Genomic DNA, 18,507 nt, shown 5'->3' on the forward strand with positions numbered 1-18,507 from the left:
GGTCCTAGAGTGTATGTTCTCGACGACTGTGTTACCTTGGGAGAGTTGTCCATGGAGCTTTGTCTACAAAAGACTGAGTTCAGATTCTATAGCTATGATCTTACCATTTAAGTATTAAATAGAGATTATGCATAATGCAAAAAATTTATTTATGTTCATTGGGGCTGGACTTTGGCATAATGGGCACCTGGCACAGCAGCACAGCAGCACAGCTCTTGGTGGCAGTAAACCTGAGCCAGCAGCTCAAGCCTTCTGGTCTTAGGACTTCTTTAGGTGCATAAAGATGTCAACACTGCCCAGGAGCCCCAAGAGGTTTTGTTTAAGTGGGTTGTATCTACTGGTATTTACCATGTTAACATCAAAACTGAGAAATGTTTAAAAGACAAGAACACACATTCCCCAGCTGTCAGAATGATGACATAATCCTAGGTCATGTAGCCACTGGAAAACATAGACTCATGAGGAAAGTGAGTGAAACAAACAAAAGTCCTCTAAGTATTTATAGGAAGATAGTTTGACTTTGCTGACTCCACAAAAGGCCTTGGGGAAACCCTAAGGGCTCCTGGACCACACTTTGGGAACCAGTGGTCTAAGTCAATCATGAAAACGTTAACGTAATTAGAAATCTTTTAATCAAAGATAGCTGTGAATTTTATACATTTAAAAAGGGAACTTGTTCCTTTCCATCGCTGCAACCATCAGGTAGCCAAGATAGGCACTTACAAGTACATCTAGGAGCTATGGAGGAAGAAGCAGTCCGATGTCATACACTTCCTTCTAGGTGTTCTGCTAACAGTAGCACCAGCTCTGCCATCCACAGGGGCCCAGCTCCACCCAGCCTGATACAGCGCCCAGGATGGGATACAAGGCCAATCAAGGTTATGTCATATGTATATTGGATTTGCGTGTGCCGTGGTGACCACAAATGCCCAGTTCCTAAAGCTGTGACCATGTGACCTATGGCAAACCTGTCCATCACGGTGTTAACCAGCTAAACTTTGCTTGAAGTCTTTAGTCTGTTGCCAAGGAGCCAACTGGACACCACTGTGGGGCTCTAAGTGTCCTAAATTCTTATTGGGTTGGTGAAGTTTCCTCATACAAATTCTTTGAGGTTATCCTCATTGATCCATTCCATAAAGCTATTGGATGGAATCCTGATACCCAGTGGGCCAGTCCAGATGCACAGGGAGATGGAAGGGCTGACATCTGCAGGCCGCAAGAGCCATGGCCTTGGAAAGGGCCACAGGTTCACCATACTACTGGTGGTTCTCGTCGTGCAGCTTGGAGAAGGTGCAATACTCTCCACACTGTTACCACTAATATAAGTATCGTTTGTAAAATTCTTGCCTAATAACAATTTAGGACAGTAAAAAAAAGGGGGGAGGAACTTGTTATGTTAGGTTCAAAGTTATTCCTTGTGAGTTCCTCTGTAGCTAAAACATTTTGAAGTACCCAGGGACAATTTGGAAAATAGGTTATTTTTTCCTTTTTTTTACAAGAGAACAAATCCACTTTATGTACTTTTCAATAAGTTTAAATCTTCGAAGGGTATAGCATTACACAGATTCTGTGTCCTATGGCCTTAGCAGGAAGGTGGCTTCGGAATTTGACACAAACCACGCTACTGTTTCCATGAGCACGAGTTACCTTTCTCCAGATTACTCTGGTTTTGTACGGTTAGCCACCAGGAGTCACTGTGCTGTTTTTTTGCCCAGTATACATGAGCACATCTCTTGCCTAGACAGAATTCAGTTTCATCTTGGGCATAAACACCTTTGATTTTAAGAAGAGCTGCGTGCTCTCTCTGGTTCCAGAGACACCGCTGATAGTCAGCAGAAATGGCCTGGGACCACTGCCTTCCAAACATATTTGTCATTTTAGAAGTCCTGTTCCCAGCAGGCCTCCACAGGCCCCAAGATGGCAGAAAAAGCTGGAGAATATGTGTTGTTGTTTTTGTTTTGTTTTTTTTAATTTTTACTGAAAGCAGCATTAGTAAAAGGTTCCGGATTGACTATCTTGAAAAATAAGCATTGTAGTTACTCATAAAACTGGCACCAGCCAAAGGGCTGCTGTCCCAATGACTGTTACCAGCAGAGCTCGGGTGTATTCCCAAGGTTAGGTTCCAGGGATGGAGCAGGGTGGAGCCTCCATGGTAGTAGATCTGTGGTTCCTTTGCAAACCCAAAGAGAGTGGCTGCAGGTAGGCATTGTGTCACTTACTGAATGTGGCCACCCACCAAAGCTTCTGGCATGTTATACACCAATTATATAATCACAAGATGGCGTTTCGAGTCCTAACTGTCTGGACTGTGAGAGCATTTAAGAGATTTTTCGTTTGGTCTGTATCAGTGTCCAGTACACAGTAGGCACTCAAACATTTGCTGTATGAGTACATGATTCGTCTCCCAGCTGAGTAAGGCCCCTGCTTTCTGCAGGCCGAAATTCATTACATAAAATACATTATGCAATATGATGACAGCCTTACTAGGAAAAAGTCTTAGGAAGACTTATTTTTATTCCAATCTTTCTAGTTAGATTTGAGATGATTTAATTAAAAAAAATAATACATCATATATTTAGACTTTAAAAAGGGCACAAAAACCGGTGGGGCTATAGGAAAAGCACTGGGGACAGAGTTTTAAAAATTAGGGGGTGGTTTTGGTGGTCCTAAGGTCAGGGGCCCCAGGAATAACTGAATCTTGCTTCATGCCACAGTTTCTCTTTTCCTTGAGGTTTGGGAGGGTGATACACCACAGAGCTATGGTAACTGGAAAGCGAAGCATGTAATAATTTATTGTGAAATGAGCTTGGGTTCCAAATTCTAGCGCTAAGAATGCTGGGGCGAGGCTCCAATCCAGATGCCAGTTCTCACCACACAGCCATGGGAGAAGAGACAGAAGAGAAGGGGCCAGAACATGGGCCCATGTTCTGGCCCCTTCTGCCATTTGTGCAGAAGAGGAAGTAGAAAGAAAGCAAGGTGGCTGGGCTGCCTCCCTTTCAGCAGTGATCTATCTCTAGCTGTTCTGCAAGAGAGAAAAGAACCTCATCTACCACAGGATCTCAACAAGCTCCATAAATCTCCTGGTCCACAGCAGAGGGGTAGTATGGGGAGGGGACCGGTGTGCGGAGAGGCATTTGGAGTGCCTTTGCTTAGAGGCAGAACAAAGTAGGACATACCGTTTCTTCTCTGGGAGGTCATCAAGCCCTGCCTGGGCACTGGACTTTTCTGGAGCCACATGTTGCTTATGTGTAATTTTTTTAAAAAGTAGCTTCTTTGGTTTCAGGGAACCCAGGACGTAAGAGAATGTGTCTTTGGCAGGACCTTGGTTTTGTTCATAGCAAAATCCACAGCTCCTAGATCAGTGTCTGGCAAGTAGCAGACCCTGAATGTTTGCAAGATAAATCCAAGACCGTTGGATGGGGTGGGGGTGAGCTATAACGAACACAGTCACTGACCAGTATTGGAGGAAGTGTTTAAGCACAGGCACTGTCAAGGCCAGGCCTTCTTGACTGGGCTGGGGGACACTCCGAAGATGGAAGACGGCGCTAGGACCACCCAGTTGCATGTTCTAGGTCTCACTCCAGAGCTACTGAATCTCTGGATGGGCCTAGGTAACTACATTAAGGAAAACAGGCTTCCCGGGCAAGAATTAGAAAACCACCTTTTAGGGATCAAGATCAGGAATTTGTAGGTCTGATGCATTTTGTTTGGTCCACACAATGTTTGAAAAATTAATCGCTTTTATTGAAGTGCCCCATAAAAATTTAATATGGAAAAACTGGAAGGTGTGACAAAGCTGGCTCTGGCAGCCCCTTTCAGTTCCCTCCAGGCCCAGCAGGCACTGTGTTTGCCACCTGACCCCACTCTGCCATCTTCCCCTTCACTACTTCCTCATCACCATTCCTGTTTCTCTCTTCTCTGGATCTACTGGGACAGCTTCCCACCTGGCCGCTCATCACGGGTTTGCCCTTCACACTGTTTCAAGAGCAGTGTTTTAAAACAGGACTCCGCTCCTGGCCTCCTGATTAAAGGCCTCCACTAGTAGGCACTACTTGTAGGCTGAGAATCATTTGTGTGCCCCAAAGGCCTAGCTTGACCCTGGCTACCTCCCCTCTCTGTTGCTGCCATCCTAGTGACTCTATTTACCTATCACCCCCACAGAGGCCCAAGCATGTTGGACTTAATGATACAAAACTTCCAGTTTTTCAACTCAAACCTGTACCAGCACTGAATCCTTCCAGCTAATGTCAACTACATCCTGGACCCTTCATTTTTCTTACCGCCCACAAAAATCTTGCCAACCCCATCTTCAAAACACATCCCGGATCCAACTGTCTCATGAGTCCAGACGTCATTGCCATTTTGCACCACTTTCTCTATGCGCTTGTCATCTCCAGAGCAATCCTGGATCCATCTCCCTGTGACCCTCCCGTGGCTCCTTCCCACACAGGGTGAAATCCCAAATCTGAGTCCTGACTCCCAGCCATCTCCCTCAGCTTGTCTCTTCTGACTTTGCTCTGTGGTTGTGGGCTTCCTTCCTGCCCCAACCTGCTGCAAACATGCACGTCTTGCTTCCTCGCTCCAAAATTCTGCTCAAAGATGATCTTATCTCAGTCCTTCCCCATTAACTCACATAAAATAGCACCCCTCCTCACCCCTATTCTCACATATTTAATACAGGCCTTAGAATGGTGCTGGGCACATGTGGGCACTTAAAAGCCTTAAATACGTGTTGAATGAATGAATGAGTGCTGTCCCTTGAGCCACTATGCCTCTCTCCACCTTAGGGACACCAGTTAGGTTGCCCCTTTGCCCAGGGCTGTCCAACAGAAACCAAATGCAGCCAAGGTGTTATTTAAAATTTCCTAGTAGCCCCGATTAAAAAGGAAAAAGAAACAGTAAAATTAATTTCAACACTATATTTAATGCAATTGTTCAACATGCTATCATTTCTACATGTAATAAATACAAAAAATTTACTTGTGAGCTATTTTACATTCTTCTTTGAACTAAGTCTCCAAAATCCAGTGTATTATATATTCACAGCACATGTCAATTTGAATTTGCCACATTTCCAGTGCTTAATAGTCATGTATAGCTAGGGGCTATCTTATTGGACAGCAGACTTAGTCGTTCTCCCCACATCTTAATTCAGTTAGCTCTTCCTTAATCTTCTGGCAGCAGCTCAAGTGTAAAGACCTTAGGGAAACGTCCTGCAAGCCACTCCCCAGACCAGATCTGATTTTCAGTCAGTAAAAAATACTTTCGTTCATAACTTTGATACTTCTCTTTCAAAGCACTTATCACAGCTTGAACTAGGTACTTCTATACCTATTTGATGAACATGTTTTCCCAGCCTAATGATACATCATATGCTGGTAGAGACTAGACCTGCTCTGTTTCTGTGGAATTCCCAGTGCTTGATAAAGTGTCTAGCCCATAGCACTCAATAAACATTTTTTTTAAAGATTTTATTGGGGAAGGGAAACAGGATTTTACTGGGGAATAGTGTGTACTTCCAGGACTTTTTTCCAAGTCACGTTGTTGTCCTTTCAATCTTAGTTGCGGAGGGTACCGTTCAGTTTCAACTTGTTGTCCTTTCAGTCTTAGTTGTGGAGGGTGCAGCTCAGCTCCAGGTCCAGTTGCTGTTGCTAGTTGCAGGGGGCAGAGCCCACCATCCCTTGTGGGACTCCAGGAGTTGAACCGGCAACCTTGTGGTTGAGAGCCCACTGGCCCATGTGGGAATCGAACCAGCAGCCTTCGGGGTTAGGAGCACGGAGCTCCAACCACCTGGGCCACCAGGCCGGCCCCTCAATAAACAGTTTTGAATTAATGCATTAAATGGTTTCTTTCCCTTTACTCTATTTCTTTTCACAACTGTGTACTTTTTAGAGGTTCTGTTTCTGTGGAACTTCACTTTGCTTTTGCCTTAGTTATGTTTTCAGATTGTTTCCAAGGCAAGTTGACTCCTTATTCATATTTGCTACTTTAAATTCTCTAGAGAGAGTATTTGATTGACTAAGATCAGCGTTTTTCAAAATTTCCCCAAGAATGAATATTGTCAGGGACAACTCCTCCTCCCCTCAAATCGTAATTCCTAGACCCTCTCATTTAGATTGACACAATAGGTGAGTGTGGGGTCTGGAATTTGAATTTTATCAATTTTAACAGGTAATTCTTACAATGAAGCAAATAGGGTACTTTTGGGTCATCTTTTCATGGATGCCCGCCAGCCCATGGATTGGCTGTTATTGTGAGGTGTCCACCCTCATTCCTGGGAAATTCCTGGTTTTGAGTGGGAAGAGCGAAATCTGGCTGCCCAGAGGAATCTGAAAGACTGCTTATAGCACAACCATTACTTTCAGTTAACTAGGTGACAAGTACTGTTTTAAGGATTTCACGTGGTTCTCGTTGAATCTTCCCGATGGTCCTGTGAGGTAGGACTTGAGAGGTGAATTAAACGTCCAGGACTGCGGCCGGTCAGCGGCATCCAGCCGAACGTCCTGCACGCCCCACCGCACAGGCTCCCCTGGTCGTGGAGCTGAAGCTCCAGTACAAGCAGCACGTGCATTTAAAGTGGGGCCTGACTCAGCCCCAAATAAGGCACTACCACACAACCCCCATGGACCGCTCCGCGCTTTGTAGGCCCATAGGAGTCGGTGAACGACGCACAGCTCAGCGGAGCCGTCAGGGTGCGTCTCTCAGAATAGAGCCGAGGGCCTCCAGTCCAAGCCGAGCGCTGAAGCCGGCCTGGCTCACATTTCATCTTCCAGCTCCTTCATCACCAGGCCCTGGTTCCCGACCGTTCCTCTCGTCGCTTCCGGCATTTGGAAAGGCCAATTGTCAAGCACGAGAACGAAAGTCCCACCCCTTTTGCGACTCAGGCAGCCAATCCAGCTGCTCGCTGCCCCAACGACCCGTACGCCTGGACGCACGACCTTGACCAATCCGTCCCAGGACGTTCTTCTGATCCCGCCCCATGCCTGTCACAAAAGATGTCAATCTTGCCGTCGCCCCTTCACCCCGCGCGCACTTCCTCCCCGACGCTGTGACGTTTGCAGTCCTGTGCCCAGAGCGGCGGGCCAATGGCGGTGGCGGATACGGCGGGCCAATGGGCGGCGGCGTCTCATGAGGCCGGCGCCCGCCGCAGCCGCCGCGGGTCCCGGAGCCAGAGGCCACCCGAGCCGGAGCGCGATGGAGCGAGGGCCCCAGGCGGGGAGGCGCCGCCGCCGAGCGCGCGGCCCGACGCCCCCTCAGTGAGCGCCAGAGCCGCCGCGGCGCCGCCAAGTCGGGCCGCGCCCGAGGGGCCGCCTCGCCGGTCTCGGAGCCCGCGCCGCCGCCGCCGCCTTCCCGCGCGGGCCGCGGGCCGGGAGCCGGGCCGGGGCTGCATGGCCTCGCCCGCGCGCCACCGCTGAACCCGCGGAGCCGCGCCGCTTGGAGCCGGGTGAGAACCGCCGCCGGGGCGGGGGTCGGGTGGGCGCCGGGTTGTGGGACGGCCTCGAGGCCTGCAGGCCTTCCCGGCCGGGCGGAGCAGCGCGACGAGCTCCGGGCAGGCCTGGGGCCCGGGGCAGCCGTGAGGGGCCGACGTGGGTAGCTCCGGGTGGTCCTAGGGGCTTGCGGCAGCCTCCAGGGGCTGAGGGTGGGCTCTGAGTGGGCCTGGGGGCCCGGGGCAGCCGTGAGGGGCCGACGTGGGTAGCTCCGGGTGGTCCTAGGGGCTTGCGGCAGCCTCCAGGGGCTGAGGGTGGGCTCTGAGTGGGCCTGGGGGCCCGGGGCAGCCGTGAGGAGTCGACGGGGGGATCCGGGCGGGCCTGGGGGCAGCCATGAGGGGCTGAGGGTGGGTTTCAGGCGGACTTGGCGGGCTCGCGGAGTCCGGGCAGCTGTGAGGGGCCTACAGGATGTTCTGGGGTGGGTTTGGGGCAGCCGTGAGGGGTTGACGGTTGGTCTGGGGCCCGGGGCAGCCTTGAGGCGCTGAGGGTGGGCTCTGAAGCGGGCCTGGGGGGCCCAGAGGTAGCCATGAGTGGCTGAGGGTGGCCTTCGGGGCGGGCCAGGAAGGCCTGGGGGCCCCGGGGTAGCCGTGAGGGGTTGAGGATGGGTCTGAGGGCCTGGGGAAGCTATGAGGGATTGAGGGTGGGCTTTGGGGGCCCAGGAGAGCCGTGAGGGGGTGATGGTGGGTTCCGGGGCGGGCCAGGGGGACTTGTGGGGCCCAGGGCAGCCGTGAGGGGCTGATGGAGGGCGCGGGGGGGGGGGTTGGGGGGGTTAAGGGCGGCTGCGAGGGGCCAAGGAGGGACTGAGGGCCCGGGGCAGTCTTGAGGGGCTGATGGGGGGCTTGGGTGGGTCTGGGGGGCCCAGGCAGCCGTAAGGGGCGACGGTGGGTTCCGAGGGCCCCGGGCACCTGGGGAGCGGGGGCACCAACCTCTGACCCGAGGGAGGGGCGCCTTCACGGTAGCGGTGGTAGTTGTTATTCTCAGCGTCCCTATTATTATCGCTGTTTTGAAATGGGAGCAGGCGGGTTTCGGGCTCCGAGCCGGAGGGGGCGGGCGAGCCGGGACCCTGGAGGGAGAGTGGGGGCGCCGGGTTGCAGGAGGCGTGCGTGGGCTTGCAGAGGGGCAGCGGCGCTGGGGGTGTTGTTTGGGGGGGTAGGGTAGGCGGGACTGGGGGTGGGTGGGAGGGAAACAGCGGCGGTGGCGGCTGCAACAGCAGCCCTTGGCCTCAAGGAACAATGTGAGACGTTGCCTGAAATGTTAATTTCCGTTCCTCATTTCATCATCCCCTGGCAGGGCGGTAGCTGTGTGTGTGTGTGTGTGTGTGTGTGTGTGTGTGTGTGTGTGTGTAGAAAGAGAGAGAAGAGAGAGAGAGAGAGAGAGTGTGTGTGAGAAAGAGAGAAGAGAGAGAATGTGTGTGTAGGGTTGGCCCTGCCTCGTGGATTCAGTCCCCTCTCATAGAGGGATTGTGCTGTTTAATCCTATATATATCCTTGCCGTCTTAGGGGGAGTCTTTAATTTTTAATGTCGCTCTGTTCCTGGTGCCCTATCAAGGCTTTCTGCTTCTGTTGTGTTTTTGGAAAGCTAGTCTTGTATTCCAGCTTCCAAGGAGTTTTGGAAGAGGTTTTGGAAGGTTAAGCTGGCGGAAGAGGGCCCTATACTTTGAAAACCATTTTCTAACAGTTAAGATACAGCATGCTTAGGTTTCATTGGTTTCTACAGGTTATGAGAAGTTTTATATTCGATTGCAAGAACAGGGTGGCTTTGCAGATTTCTTGGTAGAGAAATCAAATTTCAGGTTTTCCTATATGGTGAGAGAATTTTCTGAAGTGGTTTGAGCAATAAATATCCTTAACATTCCTTTCCAACTGAGGAGTCAAAGTGTGCACAGTTGTTGAATTGCAAAACTTAGAATATTTTGGTCCTTTTGAGGGGATAAGATGAATTCAGCAAAATGATGTAAGATGATATTGTTCGTGGAAAAAAGTGCCATTGAAATAGTTACTATTTTTGGTTTGTGCAAACCCAGTCAATGGCATAACTTGGATAGTTCTAAGTCAGAGACCCTGAGACTGTTTATTTGATGCCTTTGGGACCTTGATTTCTCTTGCTAAATGTTGCTGTCCTGGAAGACCTAGAGTTCTGTTTGTGTCTTTTGAGAATGATTGCACAAGTACTCTGGTATTACTTTGAAACTGTAGTTAAAAAAAAAAAAAAAAGGAAAAACATCTTGCTCAACTTTGATTGTGACCCTGGAATTGGATCCCTATCTTTGGTGTTGTCTCCCCCACCCTCCATTCAGCTGTTCTCCCCTTTCTGTAGTTTCACGCTTAAGAGCAGGATCTCATTTGATAGGCTGGCCCTCCTGAATGGAATGGGATGGGAGGAAACAAAGACCAAGTTGCTATGACATTTTTCTGTGTTCTTTGTGCATGCCTCTTGAGTTAGTTAAAAAGCTACCCAAAGATATTGCTAGATTTGATCCAAATTTGAAGCTTTCAGAAGTTATTTTACTTCTAATTTTTTTATTGTCGTAAAATATACCTAACAAAATTTACCAGAAATTTGTTTTTAAAGGTGTCACGTAGTCTTGAATTCTTCATTTGCAGTTTTAACTTTGTGTAGGCTTTCTTGCTTGCATTGGTACTGTCAGATGTTTTCCTCTAGACCCTCTGTGGACCAGCCATGTTAATCACACTGCACCAGCAGTGCCTTTCGTTTCTCTAAACCAGATGGGCTGCTGATGAGTAGTGGCTGTCATGTTAGCTATAATTACCGTGTTGATACAGTGACAAGTAGGACTTTCTACAAATAGAGTTAAGGAACCTATGCTATTTGTATTGGAGAATATGTTTCAAGAAGCTTTGTGTGCCTTGGATTTTAAAGTACATTTGACATAGTAAGGTTATGTTACATCAAACATAAGAGGAGAGTTCTTTGCATGTGGGCAATGAGCCCACCATCAATTAAATAACATAATTAGAGTCAGTAAATGCTGGTTCAGAGCACAATCTACATTTGTTGCCAAAATAAGTGTTGTGATCTGTCCATTGCCCTGTAGAAGTCCTTCATCCCTCAAATGGTAAGTGTAATGGATGAGCTTCCTTTAATAGCAAGATTATTTGCTAGTTAATAGGTGAAAATGATGATGCATTGCTTGTTTGACCACATGCTGTGTCAGTTTGTTGCTGTTTAGTCAGTCCTCTGTGGGGATTGAGCTTGGTCATTTGATAAACTTTATACAAAAATTGAATGAACTCAAATAACTAAAAGTTACTGTCTTGAAGTGTTTTTAGTGTGTTCTCTTAATTTGAATTTCAAATGGAATTTCTGTGCAATTCAACTTTTCCAGTTTTATGTTAAAGCTGTATAAAAGAAGAGTATCAATCCTCAGCTCCTGGAACTCAGGCAGCTAGAGACAATCACCATATAAAGCCTTTTTAGGTTTAGGAAATGATCCACTTTAACAACTACTTTGTTAATTCTCATAAAGATGTTTTTATTCCTAAGTGGCTGGGTTTTTTTGTTTTGTTGTTGTTGTTTGATGGATCTTACTCATGGTATCTTTTAAGCCAGAGCCAGACTTAGCTGTGTTTAAATGTCTGTTTTTATTCTTCTGTGCTTTTCTTAACTCCCATTCCTCCCCCTCATATTTAAAATTTTCTTTAAATTCACCTTTGGACCAAATAGTGTTTTATATATACACGTTAGAACTACCAGTGTTATTTTTATGATGATGTCCCGGATGATTATTAACAGCCTGAGCCTGATTGCATGACCCCCTCGCCCCCCACTCCACTCTTATCCTGGGTCACTCTTCCTGAACTGCTGATGCTCTGGCTACATTTGCCTTTCATTTCCTAGATTGAGCCTTGTGTCTTGTTCTTAACATGGCCTTGCCACGTGCTGATCCTCTGTCTGGACCAGGGTCCTGCTGAGTGTCCGTCATTACCTCCCTAGCAAATCCTCCCGCCTCCCCCCACCAAAAAAAATCTCCAAGATAACTCCTACTTAGCCTTTGGGTCTTAGCTAAATATTACTTCCTCGTAGAGAGGCTTCTTAATCATCACTCCCAGGGAAAGTGGACACCCCACCTCATTATAGTGCATAGAACTTAACACAGTTGATCAAATAAGTAATGACTGGTTTATGTCTATCTCCGTGATAGAAAGACTGTAAGCTTAATGATAGGAAGGGTCTCTTTCGTCACCCAGGGCATGACACTAGTTGTAGAATTGGCTTACAAAGTGTTTGTTGAATTGTTTAAAGCATATATTCGGAAGTATTTAATTTTGAAAAGCAAAACTTAGACTCATGAACTTCATTTGATTGACTAGGAATTATGCTGTGTGCACTTCAGCCATTTTCTCATTTGTTTTCATTACATGTTTGCCTTTACAGTTTAGATAAAGGTGTGGGGCATGGCTTTTAGAATTGGCACAGAACAAGAGATAAAGGAAAATAATTAAAGGGAAGGTTGTCTTTGTGGGAATAATAAAATGCTCTTTCTGTGAAAGCAGTTTCAGTTGGACTGCTGCTTTTGGGGCCAAAGTCCAAGGTTCACTGAGTATAGTTTGTTGCCGTTCCTGCTCATGGTCCTTTGGTATTTCACCCAGCATTTTGAACACCTTTTGGCCACATGTAACATGAACAGTGGTTTAACATTGTAGTGCTGTCCTTTGAAAGTTTTAGCGTTTTATTTATTTATTTTTTACTCCTTAAGTAGCTGTATAAAAAAGTTCCTGGGCCTTGAGGCCAAAGCCTGTTTAAATATAAATTCCCCAGAATGGAGGTGGCCCCTTAACAGTCCCCTCCCCCTCCCAGTTTTATCATTTCAATAAAGAAATAATCTCTTTGGAGGGAAGTACAGCAAAATGGAGTTGTGTGTTATTTCTTTTTCCCACTATGTTTATTTTTTCCCTAAATTTTTAAAATAAACTTATGTAGCTGGCAAAATGTTTGCTTTTGAAAAGACTACTTATGAGTATAATTTGGGTGATAGAGACTTGAGTTCTTGGTTTGGGTACAGTGAGTTGGATTTGTGTGATTTTAACTTTCTGGGTAGTAAGGGACAGGGAGTTGGTTGTGGTTGAAAACATTTAAAGACACCATTGTAGAATTTAAGAAAGCCCATAGTTCTAACGCTGGTTCTGTGAATACCGAGTTCAGTGGGTTTTCAGTGTGAAAGGACTGAAAGTCCTGTTGCTGGGCCAAGGATTCTTTGTTGCCCCCCCCCCCCCCCCCCCAGGCCAAAGGTGAGGTGGCTCTCAGGGGAGTGATGCTGTCTGAGTTACAGTGTTCGGACTGCCTGGCTGAGGGCAAGACCCAAGTTTCCAGTTCTGCCCTTGGCATCTGTGCAGTGAATTATTTATTATCCTGAAAATCTGTAGACTCTCTTTTTCCACTTGTAAAGAAACCAATGTGCACCTGTTCACTATGTAAAAATGTTGGCCTTTTCTCAACATAAAAGATTTTTGATCACTTAGATCAAATTTTTTTTTGTCAGGGTTAAATAAAATTCATAAACTCTCCCCCCTCTCCCAATTACTTGTTTAACTATAAAAAATGTGCTTTAAGAATGGCTGGAATTGCAGTTTAACTTGCAAACGCTTAATACGTTTGATATCAGGTTTTCTTTCATCTAAAATGTAGCAAATAGACTTCTTTTCTCAGCTCATTAGTAATGTGTCTCTCCCCTCCTCCCAGCAGCAGTCTTCAGACCGCGAATGCTAATGTCCTGGAATAATGAATATTTCTAAATAATGAGAAGATTGCATAGGGTGCTTGGTTCATGAGGTTTTGGCTAAAGTTATGATTAGCTTTTTCCACTGCATTCATATCTAGCAAAATAAACAAAGACTTGCATTTAATTCTGGGTGATAATGTAAGCTTGAGATCATTATGGTTATACCGAGTAAACTTATGTAAGATGGAGCGCGTGAGAGCAGTGAGGAACATTACTCTTAAATTCAGCTTTGCTAGTATGTTTCTAAATGTGGTTTTACATCCTGTAAAACAGGAAGTAAAAATAAAAAAACAAAAAAACCCCAAAGCAACACTCTTGAAGGAATTAATTTTTTTTTTTTAATTACTAAAGCGCCTGGCTAAAGGATGTGCAGAACAGTTAAAAAAAAAATCTTGCCTTTTTGGTTGATTACAAAGAAGAAAACCTGGCCTTTAGGGATCTGAAGCTGTTTGAGAACTTGTAGTGTTAGATTAGTATTCCATAACCCCTTGGGTGATTCTAATTTCCAGGAATTTTTAGATTTTGTGAACTTTCTCTTTGCTAGAGGTGTATGATTTGCCTAAATGTATTTAAATTACCTACATAGGTATTTTCATTACTTTAAGAATAGTCTATATGAAATTTGAAGTTTTTTTAGTTTAGTGTTTAATATAGTAAATATACTAAAACTAAAAATATTTTAATAGGAATTTTCCCCCTAATACTTGACAAAGGTAATCTTTGAATTGTGTCCTTTATCGTTTAGTGTGAAACTTAGAAAAGTAATAATGTCCTTTCACTCATAGATTAATTTTTAGCAGATGTAACTTTGAGATTTGCATGCAAACTTTTTCTTTGGTGAAGAGATTAGATGTGATTCTGCTAAACTTGGGTTCTCATCAGATGACTGACTTTTTAAAGAAGACTGTTGAAGCAATAACTTTAATTTTTTAAAAAAAGGACATTTAAGTAAAGACCAATGCCATAGTGAAATTTTAGAAAGTTGGGGAGAAAATCTCTGTCCTAGAATTTAACCTATAGCCTTCCCTTTTCCTTTCCTTGATAGCTTCCTTCTAAGCCCCCCACATATGTGGTCTAAGGAGGATGAGGACTTATGTAGACGGAGCGTTTGTTAGAGGAGGTGACACAGGAGATTGTGAGGGAGGAGGGAAAATATGCGTGCTCAGAACTTGGAGAAACTGGTTTTTTATACTATTTAAGTGCTGGCATTATTTGTTTTCTATTGCTGCTAACAAATTACCACAAATTAGTGGCTTAAAACAATACAGATTTATTATTTTATAGTTCTGTAGATTAGAAGCCTGACATGGATCTCACTGGGCTAAAATCAAGGTGTCAGGGCAGGTTCCTTCCGAAAGCTTGACAGGAGACTCTTGTTTCCTGGTCTCTTCCATCTTTTAAAGGCTTTTCACATTCCTTGGCCCAGGGCCCCTTCCTGCATCCTTAAAGCCAGTAATGTTGCATCTCTGACCTTCAAAGTCACATCTCCTCCCAACTCTCTCTTTCCTCCCTCTTCCACTTTTAAGGAGCCTTATTACTGTATTGGGCCCACCTGGTTAATCCAGGGTCATCTCCTGTCTACTGCTGAGTAACCTTAATTTCACTTGCTCTGTGACCTAAAATATCCACAGGTTCCAGGGAGTAGGATGTGGCCCTCTTCGGGGACGTTGTTCTGTGACCACACTAGGATTCCATGGATGCTGTTGTAATAGATGAGGTTGGATCAGATCCTCGTGAAGCTGACTCTGGCACTTTCTTTTGGTTCACCAGAATAGTCTTGGCTCTTGGAAAACCTTAGTGCCATCGATCACCTAATGTTGTCTGGCATTGATGGGGGATCAGTGAGTGTGGTGGAAATACACGTCCTGGACACGGTTTTGTTTTGTTTTTAAATAAACTTTTATTTTGGAATAATTTTAAATTTACAGAACAGTTGGAGAAGTAGTGCAGAGTTCCATTATATACTTTATCCAGGTCTTTAAAGTTAACCTTTTATGAAACAATGGTAAGGTTGTCCAAGTTAAGAAATTAACATTGGTACGTTAACTTAATTAACCCCCAGACCTATTTGGACTTCACCCATTTTTCCTCTAATGTTTTTTACTGTTCCAGAATCCCACATTGCATTTAGTTGTCATGTTTCCTTAGTGTCCTCCTGTCTGTAACAGTTTCTCAGTCTTTCCTTGTTTTTTCATGACCTTGGCAGTTTTGAAGAGTACTGTCTTTGTTTTTTGTCTTTGTAACCATTCACCCATTTGGCACAGTTGTAAAGCTGATGTCTGGTTTATCTGACTACTTTTCCAAATGTAGACTGCTTTATAGTGAGAGAACAGTTTTGTGTCTTTTTGCAACTGGAATGGGTTACATGTTTTATGGAGGGGGTTTCTAGTACTAGACAAACTTATACTGATTTAGTCATATGTTTATTGGTTGCTCATTGTGTGCAAGACTGTGTTGTAGAAACGGAGAGTTGACTGAGACAGGGCCCTGCCCTGAGATGGGGGAAGAAAGAGATGCACTCAGGGATACTGTGAAAAAAGGCAGGCGTTCAGGGCAGAGAAAGCATTTCTGGCTTTGCAGTCTGAGATGTAATGGAGGGCGTGCTATTTAAGAATCAGGGCTATTTAAGAATCAGTGCAATGTCAATGTGCAGAGAGCAGGGTGAGGCAATTGCAGACTGTGGGAAGGCTCTGGACAAAGGCTGGGGGGTGGGATGTAACGTGAGAATGTCAGCTAGACCTGTTTGAACATGGAGCCCATGAAAGAAAATGGTAGCAGATAAAGCTAGGAAAATGGACTGGATTCAAACTGTATAGGACTTGGAGGGACGAAGCCCAGACTTGGCCCCAGGAGGAAGTGTTACATTGCTTGAGGCAGGGCTTGATGTGTCAGAGTCTGACAACTAGACAAGCTGGATGCAGTTCGGAGGCCTCGTGAGTGGAAGGCCATGCAGTTCTCCTGTGCCTACACATGGGATGCCCAGAAAGGGGCGGCTTCTAGGGATTTGGCAGAGAGAGAATCAACTCAGGTTGGCCACTGCTTCTGAAAGGAGGTGAATGTAAGGTCACTGTTTTGTCTTCTGGTTTGTACTTTTAACCCCACCACCCTCAGCTTTTGGTTGAATATCAGGTTTAAAATGTGTCTCACTAGAAACACTGTTATAGAAAGTAGGAAGATCATTTTCTAGGGAAGAATGTAAAACAACCAGTTAGAGATGGATGAACAGGCTTAAAATTTGTTGTAGGAATAATACTTGAAATCAGATGAATGGCAGAAATATCTATCCCAGAAAAGGGATGTGAAGTGCGTATAATAGAACCCTGATGGGGATCTGTCAGTGAGGGAGGGGTCTTAGGCAAGAGGGGGACGATCTCTTGTGAGGAGAAGAGCCTTGTGGGCTAAGACGCTCCTAAGAGGATCTAGAGAATCTTGAAACGGGAAGGAGGCTCTTAAAGTGGCCTGTGTGGGCGAGTTGTGAAGAATTAATGGTGTTTGCTAACAAGTATTTATATAAGAATGCTTGGAAACAAGAGGGTAGGTTGATTCAGAATGGATGGAATGGGGCAAACAAGTGATGTACAGTTTTAAAACAGGACAAGGTGGGCCGGCCCAGTGGCTCAGGCGGTTGGAGCTCCGCGCTCCTAACGTGAAGGCTGCTGGTTCGATTCCCACATGGGCCAGTGGGCTCTCAACCACAAGGTTGCCGGTTCGACTCCCACAAGGGATGGTGGGCTGCGCCCCCTGCAACTAACAATGGCAACTGGACCTTGAGCTGAGCTGCACCCTCCACAACTAAGACTGAAAGGACAACAACTTGACTTGGAAAAAAGTCCTGGAAGTACACACTGTTCCCCAATAAAAAGTCCTGTTCCCCTTCCCCAATAAAAATCCTGAAAAACAAACAAACGGGAACAGGGCTGCCAGAGACTAGGGCACAGTACTGATTTTCTGGCGTATGTTTGCTGCATGCCACACTCCATCTCTGTGCTGTGACAAACCTGAATCCCTCTGGCCTTGTGGTACTTGCATTCTGGAGAGAGAAATGGGCAGCTCCGTCAGGAGAGGAAATGCTATCTAGGGAAGTCTGACGAGAGGAGGCCAGGAGCCTGCGGTTGGCAACAGTTCAGCTCAGCAGACGTGTAGTTTGAGGACCTATTATGTCCAAGACAGAGTCTGGTCCTTGCCCTCAAGCAGTTTATTTCAAGACAGTATAAACTACAGGCCAAGGGTGGTAGTTTTGGGTCCATACAGAAGGGGCTAGAGATTTGGGGATCTGGAGAAGTGGTGGTCAGCCTGCTGATGAAGGCTGTGTGGAAGGAAGAACGGGGATCTTATTTGCCAAACTTCATTGTTAGGCTTGTGTTTGTTTTGTATCTCCCATAGTTCTATGCACATATCGGTACATACCTAATCAATATTTGCTTGAAAGATAGACCTAAAAGTTATGATTTTAAAAAAGGGCTTAGGACCTGAGGAAGGAGTAATACCTGGCAGGAAATACATAATACTCTATGCAAGAAACATTAAACCTATGCCAAGCTTATTATTAACTAGTGTGAGTATTCATGATTTGCCTTCAGTCATAGAATGTAGCCTTCATCCTGCTGTATCGTAGCACCGTTTATCATGTGCTTTGGTCCGAAGAACTTTGTCCTTTGGTCTGTCTGTGGGCAGGCAGTGGTGAAAGTCAGGCATCTGGCTTAGGGAGCCTTCGGTTGGTGACTGTCTTTGTTGGCTGTACTGTTTCTGTTGGGGCCTAAATTGCAGGTAGTTTAATTACAGATGCAGAAGTAAATGTTTTGGGCAGCCTGACATTTGCAGGTGCCCAAGACGAGGTGCACTTGAAGGGAGTTGTCTCAGGGCCAGGGAGGGCGTGTGTGTGTGTGTGTGTGTGTGTGTGTGTGTGTGTGTGTTGCACTTACTTTGCAGTGTTTGTTTTTACTTATACTGCTCTCCTCAGTTCTGCTAACTCCCTTTATTACCAACCCCTCCATAGCATTAAAGCATTTTACCTTCTCACTAGGTGACAACTGCTGTTTATCTGAAGGAGAGGACTTGGTTTTACACTTGTTACACTGTCACAGGGCTGATCCAACCACTGTCCTTTCTTGATTAGCAGACTGCATTTAGGAGCTGCAGAGGGGCGCACTCTAGATCTAAGTTACCCACGACCTAACTGGTGACAGCAGGGATGGGGGTGGGGCAGAGGACTCACAGAAAGTCTCAGGCAGGGGTTGCGGCCCCCACTGTGCTTTTGTTTGGCTTTTCCTCACCCTACCC

The 18,507-nt window shown here is 45.9% G+C and overlaps 1 protein-coding gene and 1 pseudogene across 4 annotated transcripts in view; one reads left to right on the forward strand and one right to left on the reverse strand.

Moving 5' to 3' along the window:
• Positions 1-1,296: 1,296 nt before the first annotated feature.
• On the reverse strand, positions 1,297-1,867 carry LOC148757579 (large ribosomal subunit protein eL33 pseudogene; annotated as a pseudogene).
• A 5,273-nt stretch (positions 1,868-7,140) lies between these two features.
• The window catches only part of ANKRD11 (ankyrin repeat domain 11), a 190,015-nt gene continuing 178,648 nt past the window's right edge, over positions 7,141-18,507 (forward strand). For all 4 annotated transcript variants that reach the window (XM_074314445.2, XM_074314447.2, XM_074314446.2 and 1 more), the window contains exon 1: positions 7,141-7,444. The gene's annotated coding sequence lies outside the window, so the exon portion shown is untranslated. The remainder of the gene's footprint in view (positions 7,445-18,507) is intronic.

The sequence above is a fragment of the Rhinolophus sinicus genome, chromosome 8 (genome assembly GCF_057876585.1).
Source record: "Rhinolophus sinicus isolate RSI-liver-muscle chromosome 8, RSI-T2T, whole genome shotgun sequence".
Taxonomy (NCBI): domain Eukaryota; kingdom Metazoa; phylum Chordata; class Mammalia; order Chiroptera; family Rhinolophidae; genus Rhinolophus; species Rhinolophus sinicus.